The 15,870-nt window shown below is 45.7% G+C and overlaps 1 protein-coding gene across 1 annotated transcript in view; it reads left to right on the top strand.

The window, feature by feature from the left end:
- Positions 1-402: 402 nt before the first annotated feature.
- RAI2 (retinoic acid induced 2) overlaps positions 403-15,870 on the top strand; it is a 48,325-nt gene continuing 32,857 nt past the window's right edge. Inside the window, exon 1 of the mRNA XM_027738306.2 lies at positions 403-505. The gene's annotated coding sequence lies outside the window, so the exon portion shown is untranslated. The remainder of the gene's footprint in view (positions 506-15,870) is intronic.

The raw sequence follows: 15,870 nt of genomic DNA, 5'->3' as shown, positions 1-15,870 counted from the left end.
AAAGATGCGAAAGAGGTCGGGGGGGGGGGGGGCGGGAATAAAGAAAAACAGGAAGTCAGAAACATGGTCAATCCGAGATTGATGCAGAGGAGACAAGGTCAAAACTTCGAGCAAGCGGAGGGCAAAAAATCTGTAAGATTTATGACCAAGGATCACGCTTCCTGCTGCAGCATCCTCCCGGGCGTCGGGGCTGTTCCCGACGTGGCTACCCAGGACCCTCACCGATCCTTATCCCGTGCATCCCTCTCCGGTGCGGGAGGAGGAGAGAAGGGCCGGCGGGAGGGGGCGGGGCCAGCGGCGGTGGGCATGGTCCAGGTCGGCCAAGCCCCGCTCCCGTTGCTCGCCCCGCCCCGCCCGGCCCCGCCCGGCGCGGGGGGAGCGGGACGCGGTACCGGGCAGGGCAGGGCGGCGCGTCCCCGGCGCCGGCGGCCGCGCTTGACAGAGGCGGGCGGCGGCTTCGGCCCCCATGGAGCCCAGCTAGGGGCTGCCGCACCCTCCACCGCAGGTAGGTGCCGCGGAACGGCGGCGTGCCAGCAGCGCAGGGCGGGCGGAGCGGTGACAGGTTGGCCGGGGCGGCGGCGCTTTGCGGGAATCACATTCCCCCCATCCAGCCCTTCTTCCCACCGGCGGCCAGGCGCTGCGGTGCCGCGGGCAGGGCGGCGGCCCCGCGGTCCCCGCTTCGGCCCGTGACTATTGTTTCTGGTGGCGCCGAGCGGGCGCAGCGAGATCCCGGTGGCGGCGGCGGCGGCTTTGTGCGGGTTGTCCCGGCAGTGGGGCTGCGGCGGTGGGGGGGGGCGGAGGGACCGCGGCGGGGACAGGGACGGGGCGAGACCGTGACCGCACGGGCAGAGACACCCACCCCACCCCCGCCCTTCCTCCTCGTCGTCGTCGTCGTCGTCGTCGTCGTCCTCCTCCTTCTCCTCCTTCTGCCTGCGCAACTTCTCCAAAATCACGCCCGTGGGTGCGCGGGGAGGAGCGGCGCGTGCCGCGGTCAGGCATCGCCCCCCGCGGCTTTTGGCTCCTGCCCCACGGGGAGCAAAACACGCACGGCAGGTCACGGCGGCTTTGAGCGCCTGGGTCCGCGCTCTGGGAGAAGGAGATTAGAAATACGTAAGGGGGGCTACAAGATAGGATTATTTGGGGTCCCTCACGCAGCCGGTGACAAGCGAGGAGCGGGAGGAGAATTTACCCTTCCGAAGTTGGGGCAGAAATTCCTCCCGCTGTCGCTCGGCTTCCCGGCGAAGTCTGCTAGGAGGATGGACTGTCACCTGCGTCTCCCTTAATGTGTTTTTTTGGATGAGGCTGTCGCGGGGCATCTGCGCCGGCGTCGCAGTGCTCCGGGCGTGCATGGCGGTGGGTGCCTGGGTGAAGTGTCGTGCTCCAGAAGTTCTGCATCCCTCCGGGGAGATGGTGCAAGCTCACTAGGCGGGAGTTGCAGGACAGTTATTCTCCTTCTCTCATTTCCCTCACCTTCCCCTCTTTTTTAAGAGATTGGTTTGGCTTTGGTTTAGTTGTTGTTGTTGATGGTAGTTTATATGCTCCACGAGAAGTATTTTTTAAAAAATAATGCTTAAAATACATGATTCAGGATATATATATTGTCTAATGGGGATGTATTGTTCAAGAGGAAAGAGTATCTGGTTGCCCATTAATTCTTCAGGTATTTTCCGTTTAAACTTGATGAGGAAATGTTCTTCTTTTTCCTAATTAACCTTTCATGTCGTTTATCACTAGCAAATCGGCTTAGTGTTCCTCACAAATCGCTACTGATTACTAGTGTTATGCCTGAAACACTCCATAGGACAGAAATCAGCACACCTCCATGTTTTTATATGTAAATTTGGAAAAGCTTTCCCTTCCATTTCATGACTCTCTGAGTGGCCCTGGTTAATCAGATGTAACTACAGTAACTAGTGCAGGAGGCTGCTGATGGCCGGTGCAATTTCTTATGCTGCTCTGCTAGAGCAACCTGATCAATTAATGCATCCTCACTATTTTGTCCTTAGCGTCTCTGATGAATTTTGTAGCATTTCTGTGAGAAGCTCCAGTAAGGAGATGCTGAAGTCTCTTTCACCTTCAGAGTTGATTGAAGCCAAATTTGAAGAGGGAATAACTGCTTGAGTTAACTGGAGAGTGACGCTGAATTTCCCTGTATACATTAAATTCTGGAGGTGATCCAGTAGCCAGAGCTATCCAGGTCAGACTGGAAATCACCTCAGTGACGGGTTTTGCAGGGTCCTAATTGCTTCCTACAAAAAAAAGCAAGTGATAAGCTTTTGCAACGCATGTGGATTGCATTGCAAGCATGGGCTGGGGGACTGAGCTAGTCATGTAGTGGGCATGAGGTGTGCAATGAGCAGTTCATGCTGAACACCCTACAACTTCAGGAAGCTGGAGCTCACTGTGCAGAGCCTGCAGCAGTATGAATTACAGGGAAAAAATGCATTTGCATGTAACAAAGGCGGCTGGCTCATCTCCTGCTTGAGGAATTCATTTTTTGAAAAAAAATCTGGCTCCCGTTTTTGCCTCTGACACAAACTACCAGTGTAGCTGTGGGCAAATCATTTCATATTTCCCTCTCTCCCCTCTTCTCATCTCTGCGTGACCCATCAAGGGCTCGCCTATACTGGGCTGTCAGTTCAGACTCCAACTCAAGCCCTTGACCTTCCTCCAGCTGCCTTGCACTGTCTGAAGCCTGACATAGGTGGTACCTCCCTGCTCCGAGGAGAAACAGTTTGACATTCAAATGCTGCTGCTGGAGCCAATCATACAGACGTAGCAGCCTCGGAGCAACTCATCAATCTCTAATCCTATCCCTCTTCTAATCCAGTCATTCTCTGCTGCTAATCAAATCTCCCGGCCTCGTTGGAGCTGTGTTTGGCTGTGTACTGGCCCTTGTGTCAGCCTAGCCTACGTCAAGGCAGGGAAGCAGTGGCAGTGGAGATGGGTTGAGCACCACCAGCTCTTCAGGACAGAGACTGTCTGTCACTTGAGGCTGTAAAATCCATGGCACGAGAGGCCTGGTGTGATTTAGAAATACAAATTGCAGCTAGAGGGTAAATTGCAACAGCATCACAAAAAAATGGCCAGAAAATGGCACCTCGGGCGTTCCTGTGCAGCCAGCTGCGTGCATGTCGGGAGGGAACGGAGGTGGAAGGGTGCAGCTCCCTCGATGTAACAACAGCATTCTTATTTTAGCATGGAAGACAGCCAGAGATAAGGAGTGGTTGTCATCCGGCTGGCTGGAGGATTAGAAAAAAAAAAAGAAAAGCTGTGTGGAAAAATATTTTGATGTAGGTACTAAAGGAAAAAAAAAAAGCAAATAACCTTGCAAGTGATAGACTAGCTACCTAAAGCTGGCAGAGCAACATCTCTCCCATAAAATCCAGAATGATGCTAATTAAGCCCAGACCCTTTTAAATGACACAGGGCTTTATGTATTTCAGATGTTTCTAGGTCCTAAAGATGGGGCCAAATGTGAAGAGTTTGATGTGGCAGATAGTTTAACCCCAATTACTTCTACATAAATCACGTGATTGTTACAGGAGCTGAGTACAGCTGATGGGTGCCCCAGAGCTACTGATTAAAAAAAAAAAATTTCTTTAAAAAAGATGGCAGAGCAGGTGAAGGTTTGTGGGAGAAGGGTGGCCATCCTCTCCACAGGCAGGAGAATGGAGATGCAGGAGCTGTTGTGGTGCAGTGTGTCCACCGGTCTGTATGCACAAGCAGCTGAAATGGTGGCTTTGTAGACCAGGCAGCCAGAGAAAGGGACGTAAAATGGGAGCTGACCAATATTCTTGTTATGAAACTGGGATAAATTAATGATTTATGGGGGTACTTTCTTTCATTTCATTTTATTTTATTTTATTTTGAGAGGAAGGAGACAGTCAGTGATGTGTGGTGCTAGCCACGAATGGCTTTGTTTTGCGATCAGGCTGTGCTGGGTCATGCCTTCAGAAACAGCATCTACAGAAAATAATACAGTAAAACAGTTTTCAGCATTGCTTGAGTGTCATAGACTGTCTTCAGGAAGAAAAAGTTTTCCTTCTCTTGTGTTCAAAGCCCTAGGCCTAAGTCCTTCCAGCAGACTCTAGATTTCAAAAAGGAGGTGGCTGTATGAGAGGTCCTAGGCTGCAGGGATCGTTGTTACCTTGTCTCGGTTCTTCTCGGGAATTTCCTTTTCTGGGTTTGCAATACTGCTGGTCCCTCCCAGGGCACTGAGCTACTCTGTAAATGGGCCAGTCTGTGGAGGAGCTGCTATGCCAGGTGATTTAATGTTGCTTGTTAGGCTTTCCTCTTTTCTCCTCCCCCCCTCCAGTTTTATCCATGCTGTCCTTTAACGTGCAGAGCTGTAACATGGGTGAGGTGAATTCACAGGGTCGTATCTGTAGGATTTTGCCAGTCCTGTGGATGGCTGTATGTCCTGGGGGACCCCTGTGGCAGCTGCCACTTCACACTCAAGTGCTGGCTTTGAGTGTGAGTGACTGGATCCCTCTGACTGGGACCTGTGTCCAGTACCCTTTTATATTTCCTAGCTCATAGAATCATAGACTAGTTGGATTAGAGGGGACTTTTAAAGGTCATCTAATCCAACCCTCCTGCAGTGAGCAGGGACATCTTCAACTCGATCAGACTGCTCAGAGCCCTGTCCAACATGACCTTTAATGTTTCCAGGGATGGGGCGTTTGCCACCTCTCTGGGCAACTTGTTCCAATGTCTCACCACACTCATGTTAAAAAATGTCTTCCTTACGTCTAGTCTAAATTGACCATCCTTTAGTTTAAAACCATTGCCCCTTGTCCTAGTGCAACAGGATCTGCTAGAACGTCTGTCCCTGTAGTCTGTTCCTGTCTCTTCTGTAGGTGCCCTTTAGGTACTGGAAGGCTGCTGTAAGGTCTTCTTAGAGCCTTCTCTTCTCCCTCTTGAACAGCTCCAGCTCTCTCAGCCTGTCCTCATAGGAGAGCTGCTCCAGCCCTCAGATCATCTTTGTGACCTCCTTTGGACCTGCTCCAACAGGTCCATGTCTTTCCTGTGCTGAGGACCCCAGAGCTGGATGTAGTACCCCAGGTGGGGTCTCACAAGAGCGGAGGGTGCCCTCAATCCCACTGTCTGTGTCATTGATGAACACAATAAAGAGCACTGGTCCCAGTATGGACCCCTGCGGGACACCACTCATCACTGATCTCAATCTGGGCATATGGTTGTTTGGAAATGCTTCTTTGAGACATCAGATACAGAGCTAAATGTTCTCAAAAATTAACCAAAGACCCTAGGGTGGGTCTCCTGTTCCCTTCAGCCTTTTCAGAAAAATATTGTCCTTCAGCTTAGTAGCTTCCAGGTCCCTGTGTTGCTTGCACTCCCCTTGGAGTGCCAAGAGAACAGCCACTACAGCAGAAGGAAGGCAATTGTTGTTGACTTGAAGGACAAGCTGGGTGAGGGTTCAGGTTCCCCCCTGCCTCCCCCATGGCAGGTACAGAGATCTTAGAACAAGCCCCAGTACTGACTGTGTCCATAAATCATCTTCTTATAAATCATAATCGTCTTGTTATCTTTGGATCAATGATTGCAGGTGAGCTCTGACGGGCAAGGGAGGTGAAGGAAGTTTGCTGTGACACCTCACTAAGCTTCAGTGGGGCAAGTGCCCCCCCTGAACATGGTAAATGCAACTCCAAATTCAGTTAGTCAGGCTGATTTTGAAGACCAGTCTCTCTTCGAAGGTCTGCATGTGCTTCAGTTTTTTAATTATTTCTGTGCTTTTCCTGTGGCATGGAAGCAAAAAGGTGGAAGAAGTGCAGTGTCCATCAGGAAGGCCAAAAGGGTAATGGCTTTTGCCTGTCCTAGCAGCCAGTGTGCTCCTCACAGCAAAGCCAGGTTATTTGGAGGAGTGCAGGTCTTGCATTCCAGCAAAAAATAATTTGTTAATGGCCAGAGAATAATCACTTTACTCTGAAAAGCCTCTCCAGCTGCATTGCACCAACTGTTCTTTTTCAGCCTCTGAATCCTTAATGACAGTAGCAGCTAATTTCTCTTTCTGTGTTTTTCTAGCTGCAATGTCCTATTTTCTCTGAGTTTATTGAGAAAATAATAGAAGTCATTACATAGCTACTTGTCACCTTTCAGAGAAGAAAACTTCTCCCTGGCTAAATGGCCAAGTTAGTTACTTGGTGACTGACTCAGACAATAGCAACTTTTTGTAGCTCATCAGCTATTCATCTGTGCTTAGTGAATAAACTAATTAGCTAGAGGAGTGTTACTGAAGTTACAGTCCATGATTATCAGAATACGGTGAATAAACCAGTCACAAGCAGTATGACAATGTACATTCTGTTGCATGTAAGCAAAAAATCCAAGAAACATCGTATCAGGAGTGACAATGTGAGAAATGTGTATTCATTGTGTTAATTTTCTTTTAAATTTGATTGTCTTTGAAAGCTTATGTGATAATATTGCACAAAACCGTCCTTCATTTAAAAAATACTAGATGGTCCATGTATATCTGTACTAATTAGGTTAAAGAAAGATGCTGAGGAGAGCTGAACTAGAATGGGCAATGAGAATGGAAGACATGAAAAACTAAGTGAAATGTGAAGTATTTTTGTATTGCGTGATACACATCTTTCTGGTTGTTGGTGATGGATTGCTTTCCGTAGAGCTGGATCCACACAAGGCCACTGCAAAGCAAACAGGAAGGGCAACACATTGTTTTTTAATCAGGATTTTCTTAACCAAGAAGTCAGGCATCACTGTCTGAATAATAGATGCCTTCATCTCCAGCCTTGGTGATGGGGCTGGAGATCAGAAGGCAACTCTCAGCCAGGAGGTCTGCCCTGTTCATGTAGCCAAGCTTTGCTCTCCAGGCTGTGGGGTGCTGAGGAGAGGCCAGAAGGAAGTAGGAACATATGTGCAGATATGTGAAGTTATTGTACTTCCCTCCCCCCCTTCCCAAAGTGTTGTATACTTCCCAGGGAAGAAAATTAGAAGGATCATTCCTTGTTTAGAAGAATCTTGTCTGTGTTATGGTCTTGGGCAGCTGCCTTTGGGGTTCTCAGAGACAATTGTTGCAGGTGCCAAGCCCATTGAATTTGCTGTATAGATGCCTGGCCTTGGGGGAGAGTTTTCCACACGGACCACAGGTGAGCAGTTGAATCAGAGGGCTTCACCCAGAGGATCAGTGGAAGCATGGGTCTGCAGCCTTGGAAGGTTTTCTGGTGTGACAGCAATGGGTCCCTTTGGCCCAGGATACTGTCTACTGGAGAGAGCATGTAATATATAGATATAAATAAATATATATACGTATGTCCATAGGCAGACACACGTGTGTATTTGCACAAGCAGATCCTAGAAGAAGGAGTGCCCAGAAGAACCTTTTGTTGTAGCGTGACATGCTGTTCATTCATCTCTGGTCTCGAGGGGATGGATGGAGTTACCTCGTGCCATTTCACGGCTGGAAGACCCATGTATGGTTAAGGTGGATTCACGAGGCTTCCGTAATGGAAGAAATTGGGCTCTTCACTGCAGCTTTTCTAATTTGTGTGTGCAGGATACACGAAGGGGTGTCTTTCTCTCATGGGGCTGATGGTGCCAAGCTCATTATCTCACATCTTCCCACACCATTGTACCTAAGTGTGTGTTCATTTTGTGGAAAACTGGTTGGCCACGCTCCAGTTGTGCTAGAACCAGAGTAATGTAGGTGGAAGAAAACAGTTGCATGGAATTTATTTCCCTGCTCAGTGAGGGAATGCATCTGTCTTTGGTTTGGGTTTGACATTTAGGTCCTTAACTGATTTTTTTTTGGATGCTTGGGTAGCAGCTGTGTTTAGCTATGAAATCATCACTTGTCTTTTAGGATGTATTTTGGCTGTCACCACAGCTTTCTGTCTTCTAAAGAGGGGTATTAAATTGATGGGGGTAGCCCTGGATGCCATCAGATGCTACAGACAAGAAAGTGGAAGCAGTATGTGGTTATGTGCCATGGATCTCCAGATTCATAGTGTGTAACCCCAGAGCTGTGCAATGACCCTCCTGGAGCTGGAGGAACCTAGTACAGCCTCCCACCAGAAATTATTAAGTCAAGAGACGAGGTGGATGCCCTTGACCATGAACAGGCTACAGACACCTTAGATTCACTTTGGTTCCCGGAAAGGCTGGTCAACACTCTTACTTTGTATTTGCTTTCTGGGGGAATGGAAGAGCTCTTTACTTTGAAGCGTAAAGACCCAAATATTTTGGGATCTGATGAATCTGAAACCACTTTCCTAGAGAAGAGGTGCCACTGCATTTCCAAGGAGCTGAGGTTCTCAGTCTAGCAACCTTTTATTTTTAAAAAGGAAGGAGGTGTTTTTATTAGAGTTTCCTGTTTTGAATTCTTTGGTTATAGGGTATGAAGTGGTCAGAGGAGGGAGAGTTATCATTTAGGTCAGGGTTGTCTCTTTGTATTTTCTTATTTGGATACGTAATGTACATATATGAATTATTTATATATATATGTTATGTATTTTAATTTAACAATTTTTTCCCAGTTCGGTTTAAGGCTGCTACTTTAAGGAAATATAAATATGGTTTCCTGTCAGGAATAGTTTACATATAGCTGGTCCTGCCTGGGGCAGAGGGATGGTTTAGGTGACTTCTCAAGGTCCTTTTCAGGACCTTTTCTGTGGTTCTAGGCAGTTACTCAACAAAAGATTCATAGCGCGTTGTGCCGATTATGCTGAAAGGGCTTTGCTATGGCATTTAACATGGATATTTGTTTGAAAAGGCAATAATTGCTAATTGTAGCATAGTTACTGCTGCTGCATCGGACAAATGTTTCTTTAAAGAGGAAAACAACTGATGTTACATTTTTAGACTAGCATCGTGATATGGCTGTGATTAATTTTTCCAGGAGCTTTGTGGTTTTTATATCTGCTTAAGTGTATTAACATTTTAAAAGGTCAAAGGTAAGCTTTAAAATGGATGCCAAATTAAGATGGATGGGAGGAAAATGACATTTACTTCTTGTTACTGCACATTGTTTGAATTTGACCAAAGGCAAAAGCAAAACAAAGAACAACCCTCCCCCCCCCACACACACTCACACACATGTGTGCATGCACAGACAGACAGACAGCCATATTCCCACCACCTGCCTTCCCTGCACACCTGGTCTGGGAAAATCTTATCTATCAAGACTGATTAATCATGATAATCATCATCATCCTAAAAAAATCAGTACTCTAGTGTCTTCATTTCCAGACAGCCTATGTATCCCTTTCCAAAGTATATCATTTAACTAGTGTGAGTGGACTCTGTAAATAAAAGTAGCTAAAATATTTATATTAGGAAAATATGGCTAATGGGAACCATAACCACAGTATCATTTCCTGCCCTTGCTGTGCTTGAGATGATTTCATTGGGGAAGGGACTGTACCCTCATCCCTATTCATGCAGTTCCTGGCACACGGAGTCCCTGTGAAAACAGAGAATAAAACATGGTGGGAATTATGCCCTTGCTTGCAGTGGCCAGTCCCAGCTGAAAGCAAGGCTTTAGCAGAGCTGCTCTGTGAACATACTAGTGTGCAACAACTTTGGTTTTGGACAAAGTGGCAGAGCTCGAGGGAGGACCGAATCTGGTTTATGTCCATCGTTTCCACTCTTGCCTTTAAATGATGATGGCAGGCTAGGCTGGTGATGTGCCCTGTGCCTTAGGGATCTCAGCCACTCTCGTTCAAGGGATCCAACCTATTTTTGTGGATGTTGTTTCACAAGACAGATTAATTCCCATTGCTTCATGAAATTTACTAATCCAAGATGTGTTGGGTTTTTTTTTTAAATAAAGGGGAAAACCCCCTAAAATTTCTTCAAATCCTTCTTTCCGCTGGTAGCTCGTCAGGGAGGATTCGGACTGCATCCTACATCAGCCTCTGGAAGCCTCAGCCCCGTGCCGTATCCTGAAGCACATCCCAGCCTCATGTGGACAGCAAGGGCTGTGTCACCCTGGGAAGAGCCGCACGGTGCCAGCTGTGGCTGAGCCGTCGGTAACCCAGAAAAGGCAGTGCTGCTGTTCCCGTGGCTGTACCTACCCGCCACCGTCCTGTAGGCGACATTCCAGCCCCGCACTGCAGGGAAAAGCGGGAAGATCCCCCTTGGGGTCCCTGGCGTGGGGAGCTGCTCAGAGCAGAGCAGGGAAGGGAAGGGCTGGTAGCAGCTTCCTGAAGCTGCAGTGCACAATCCTGCCCCTGCACAACGACCCAAGGTGTGTCTGAGGATGGGATAATGGGTGGTCAAATCTTCTTCTCCCTCCCCAAGAAGCACCAAGCTCTTCTAAGCATCCCTTTCTGGCTGCTGAAAATGTTTGTCTGATAGAAAAAAAAAAAAAAAAAAAAAAAAAGGAAAAAATGTCAATTGCTCAAACGCTTTGTTCCAGCATGAAAATGTATTTTTCATTTCAAACTGAATGGATTCTTTGAAGGCTTGAATGCCCTCAGAGTGGAACAAACTAAACAGTTTTATTTTTTCATTCTACCAAAAAAGAAAAAAATGTTCTTAAATCACGCAACCCAAACATTTTTTTTTAATTTTTTTTTTCCCAGTCTGGCCACTATAGCAAACAATTTCATTATTTGCGTAGCTCTAATTGCAGTGATTAAACAAACACAGCGAACGCCGACCCTTTGCAGAGCCTCATCACAGCCCCACAGCCAGCTTGGTCTGTATTTTGTCAGCAGCAAGGGAGATGGGAGCAGCTTTGTGTAGACTGAAAATAAATTACCGACTTTCTGGCATTTTTTTTTTCCTTTCCAAACTGATACACTATCAGTTTAGAGAATGAATAATTTTGCCCTTTCTCTTTGCTAGCAGGCTGAGAGATACCACCCTGTTGTGAACCTGGTACAGTTTAAAAAGCATTTGGATTTTCAGTGCTTTGTTCACATGTTACGCTTAAGTTGCAACCTCTGTTGCTGTTATTAGAATAATGTGTAGGATTGCTCTTCTGTTAGTAATACCCCTGTTAACATAAAGGGATGAAAAACAAACATCTGCATCTGGTTTGGGGATTTTTTCCGTGAAGGTGGCAGGTACCTGAAAACAGAGTTAAGGAAAATTTTATCTGGCTACAGTTCCATCAAACAGGAACAAACAATTTTTTGGACATTTTTTAATGACATTTATTTATAGCAGGTAGTGCACAGGCGGCTGCTATTTCTCAGCATGCTGGAAGAATGTTCTCCAGATGGTGCTTACTGTTTATGCTTTTATTCACTTCGCTTGAACACAGCAGCACTCTACACAAAACATGGAAAATTGGAAAATAAAAACAATTATGTTTTTACAAAGTACCATGTGATTTGCTGAAATGTCTGAGTTGACTGATGAACCGTGCGCAGGGGCAGTGGGGGGGGAATCACGCCTGTCACAGGAACCCTGCGCCCGAGCACCCACATGGGTCACAAGCATCACCCCAGCTGAGAGGGACTCACCCTTCTCTCCCCAAAAGGTGGGTTTGAGCAGGGCTCCTAATCCTGCCCATATATTTGTGCCTCATCTGCCTCCCTTTTCCTGCACAGGGATTTGACTGAATGTAGGAAAGGGGTTATAACAGCAATGTTTTTGTTGGGTTTTCTTGACTGTGCAGCCCCAGGGTGGGACAGACACGAGACAAAGCATTTCATAAACCTCGCCTGTGCCATCGTGTTCCTTCAGCTTGTAATCTCAGTGAAAAATAAAGAATTAAGGCCTTCAACTGGTCCATCTGAAAGCAATAGCTAAAGTCAAGACTGATTTCTAAAAGGACCAGCGTGGTTCATGATTTCTGTTGGGTACAGGAATGAAAATAGATATCCAGATGGTGGGCATGATCTTGCAGCTTCTGCAGTTATGCAGCTTCTGTAGGACTACTCACAAAAAGCATTTTCAGACTGGAAGCTTTAAATAAAAGACTCTGGAATCTGAAGAATTTTTTTCATTAAAAATCCTTGGGAAAATAACTTAATTATTTAAATATCATTCAAAAAAACCCCAACAAACCAACCAAACAAACAAAAAAATCCCCAAGCAATTATAAAAATGGCTATCAACAAGCAGGGAAAAAAAAAGTCCATTTTATTATTATTTTTTATATATGTGTCTCTCTCTCTATATCTCTATATCAACATATATAATAATAAATAATTACTATAAATTAATAAAAGAATAATTATTATAAATTAGTAAAAGAAATAAGTATTCTTGTCTTCTATTAAAAAGGCAGAACAAGAAAACAACAAACCTGCAGCACTTCAGGACACGTTTTCAAATAGCAAAAAACATATACCAATTTTAAACTTTCAAAGAGGACATGATTGTTATTTCTTTGTAAACATGAGCCTTCAGATTCCTTTAAAAACTAGTTTAAAGCTGGCAATACTTTTGTCGAAATGACATTTCAAGAAATTAATATGTAAACAGTTGTTGGACTGGTTTTGGGGTTTTCTTTAGTAAATGGGTAGTGCTGCGCAGCGCTTCAATTCCTCTCCCTTGCCCATTACCCAAGAGACAGAATTCTTGCTACATCAGCTCCATGCTGTTTATCTTCCGTTGCTCCCTTGGCAGTTATTATTTCTTAATGTGTTAATTGTAGTTCCTGTACCCTGGTGTGTGAGGGTGTGTAATGTTCATGGTAATGATGCTGACATGTTCTCTAGTTCCTGGAATCGCAGTGAAAAACTTAGATGTGCTTTGGGCACAGGGCATCCAGTAAGAGAAACCAATTAGAAGAATTCAAATAGCATGGAAGAACAAAGTGGGTAATTGGGAAGAGTAGACATTGAGTTGAGATGGTGGGGTTTTTTTTGCTTATTAGGTTATTATTCCTTCTATGGCTCTGGCTTTGTGTGATATATATTTTTTTTAATTAAAACTTGAATTATGTCACCCGCTTTCCACCTTTTAACAGTATTTCACACTAAATTTCATTCCTAATAGCGAGTAGTCAGGGGTAAGGAATGACTTTGCTGAGCGATGGGACTGTTAATTATTAAAAAGAAACCTATGGATTTAAAACAAATTAGACCTCATTAAGCCTAGGTCTGTTTCCACGCGGACCAGCGGACATAAAAAAGCCCCTCTAGGAGTGTGGAAAACTGCACTTTTTAGCTGACACATCACTAGTAGAGCTCCTGGGCTGGCATGGGGTGCTCTTTTGGTTCGTGTCAGAGATCCCCAGTCTCTGATCTCAGTTCCAAACCTACGAGTTTCTTGCGTCTCTCCCGTTTCCCTTCCATCTTTCCTGTCACCCTCAGCTACCCTTCACATACCACCCAAGCCTGCCTGCCCGCAGGAGTCCCGCCTTGCTGTGGAGGTGTCTGCTGACCATCAGCAGCTGGGGTCCACCTGGCTGCCTGCATGAGGAAGCCAGCACCTGGACAATCTTGGTACTGAGCAGATTGGTTGTTCCAGGTTTAGTGAAAGAGGAAACACAGGAAAGCTCCTCTTCCTTGATTTTGGAGGGCAGGGAGATCTTTGACTTCTACTGTGGAGCTCTTGCCATGGCCAGGCTGACAAACTCTTTAGGATAGATCTATGCCCATTTACAGAGATGGTGGGGTTTTTTGTTTGTTTGGATTTACTTTGTTATCAAAACTCATCTGTGACTCCTAAGTTGTTTGTATTTCGGAGTTTTTCTGTGATACTTTATCAAAAATCCAGATGGCTGAAATGATTGTTGGAGGCTGTATGCTCAAACCTGTGTAACCGCATATGTTTTTAGCTGCTTTTCTGACATTTTTTGGAGGCAATGGGTGAGTGCATCCACAGGAGAATCCTAATAAGGAGAGTGAAAGGTGACCTATAGTGAACATTTGAATTGTATGTTCACAGGCATGCCATATATGGGCTTTGCTATCTTGCTGAGACATCCCCCAAATCTTCTCTGGCATTACAGGCAGTGACACACTCATATCAGGAGAAGAAACGCCCATTCTGCTGGCTAGAAATCAGCAGTAACATTTTGACATCTGTGCAACAGTTTAAAATGAATTATTCAGCACATAGATCGTGCTATTTGAGCAGCCAGCACATCTCTGCCCATTTACTACTGTCAGTCCATGGTGGAGATATCATTGATACCAGTGGGAACTGAGCACATGGGCTGGGGGTAGGTTTTGGCCCATAGCCTGGAACAGCATTTGACAGCACCCCTGCAGAATATGATAGGAATAATCTTCTTTGCCACCAGCAAAAGGCCGAAAGACAATGGCAGTCTGTTTCTTCTGTTAGAGTATTTTAAACCTATGCAGAAAAAAGGTCTTAGGAATTAAAGAAATGAATTAATGAAATTGACTGTTTGAGTTCTGCTTTAAAGAGTAAAACTTGCATGTAATTTTAATGAAATCAGTGTATTGCATATGACTCTCCAGAAGCCCTTAGCATCTCTTGCTACTGGGAGTAGACCCAGAGCACAAACTGGCAGCAGGTCCAGGCCAGTCTCCAGCTTCTGCCAAGTCAGAGGGTTAAAGTGAAGCAGTCTCTAATTCCCATCAGCAAAGAAAATTCGTAAGATTCACAACCTGACCAGCATCTGATTTGGAAAAACAAGCTGAACTGCTGTAAGAACACACTTTGAGAGACTGCAGATGGGGAACTGAGAGGAAACACAGACAACTAAACTCCCAGCAAAACCGAGTCTTTTCAAGACAGGTGTTCAGGAGAGAAAGTGGACATTTATCTTGTGTTTAGCTTTCTGATTCAGCAAGGTCATCTGAATTAAAGCAGTGTATGTGCAGTGAGAGTCTAACATCTGCTGTTTCACAGGATGCCTGTTCCCTGTAGCTGCATTTTTAAATATCAAATGCGGAATCCAGTATGGAAATGCCCCTTCTTTAAGGACTATGTTGTAGCTGTCCACTGATGCTTATTTAGCAGGTGAAAATTTAGGAGCACTCATATAGCATTGCAGCAGTGTGAGTGAAAATCTACCCATCATTGTCCATGTTTTTCAGGTGGCTAACTAAAAATCCAACCTGCTTCAATTTCTACCTGCTCTGCCATTTATGTGTAGCAAGTAATACCCTGCAGTGGAAGGAGCTCAGTGGTATACATGAAAAGTGCTATACCTATTATCCAGGTCACTATAAAACAAATGACTAGTATAATGAAAGTTAAGTAAATCCTTATGTCTTCCTGAAGTGGGTAGAATTTAAGCATATATTTAAATCTTGAATGCAGTAAGAGTGTATCCTCTGATAGTAACAGTGTAGCTGTAAGGTTTTTGAACTCCTCTCTGCGGGTGCATAGCTTTATTTTGAGAGTCCCCAGGAGCTTTGCAATTAGCTGAAAGATGCAAAATTGTGATTAGTACCATGCAGCTCTGGATACTCAGGTGTGGTGCTTCAGAAGGAGGTGGGACCTGGCTTCCTCAGCCGGTCCTTGACAAGAGTTATTCTGCAGCTGATGCTGCTGCAGCTGGGTGATAGCTGGAGTGTGCAACCCGGTGTGGTACTTCTGTAGGGGCTAAAATCTGTTCCAGCTTTTGTAGGGCTGCCATCACCAAAGTGTCTGAACCTTCTTGCCGTCTTTGATCCACTCACCATCACTGCACTCCCCTGGGTCAGGAGGATATTGTCCCCCTTGGACAGGGAGTAGAATTGGCACAGAGAGATGTCAAACCCGATTTTAATAGTTATTTTTGTGTCCACAGATGTGGAGACATCTCTGGGGGAGGGTTCCACACTGCCTATCTGTGTAGTTAGGACCCTGTCTGTTGTTACAAAGCTGGTTCAGAGAGGCACCATGTGGGAAGCTCATGAAGGGGGCTGTGAATCTGCATCTCCCCAGTGTCAGAGCAGAAGAATGTGCCTTGCTAGTGTAGGTGTGGGGTGGTAGGTGAAGGGGGGTGTGCAGTGCAGGAAAACAAGG

This window comes from Pipra filicauda, unplaced genomic scaffold (assembly GCF_003945595.2).
Source record: "Pipra filicauda isolate LSUMZ 115617 unplaced genomic scaffold, ASM394559v2 scaffold12_size5214236_pilon, whole genome shotgun sequence".
Classification (NCBI taxonomy): domain Eukaryota; kingdom Metazoa; phylum Chordata; class Aves; order Passeriformes; family Pipridae; genus Pipra; species Pipra filicauda.
This window is presented reverse-complemented; position numbering and strand designations above follow the sequence as displayed.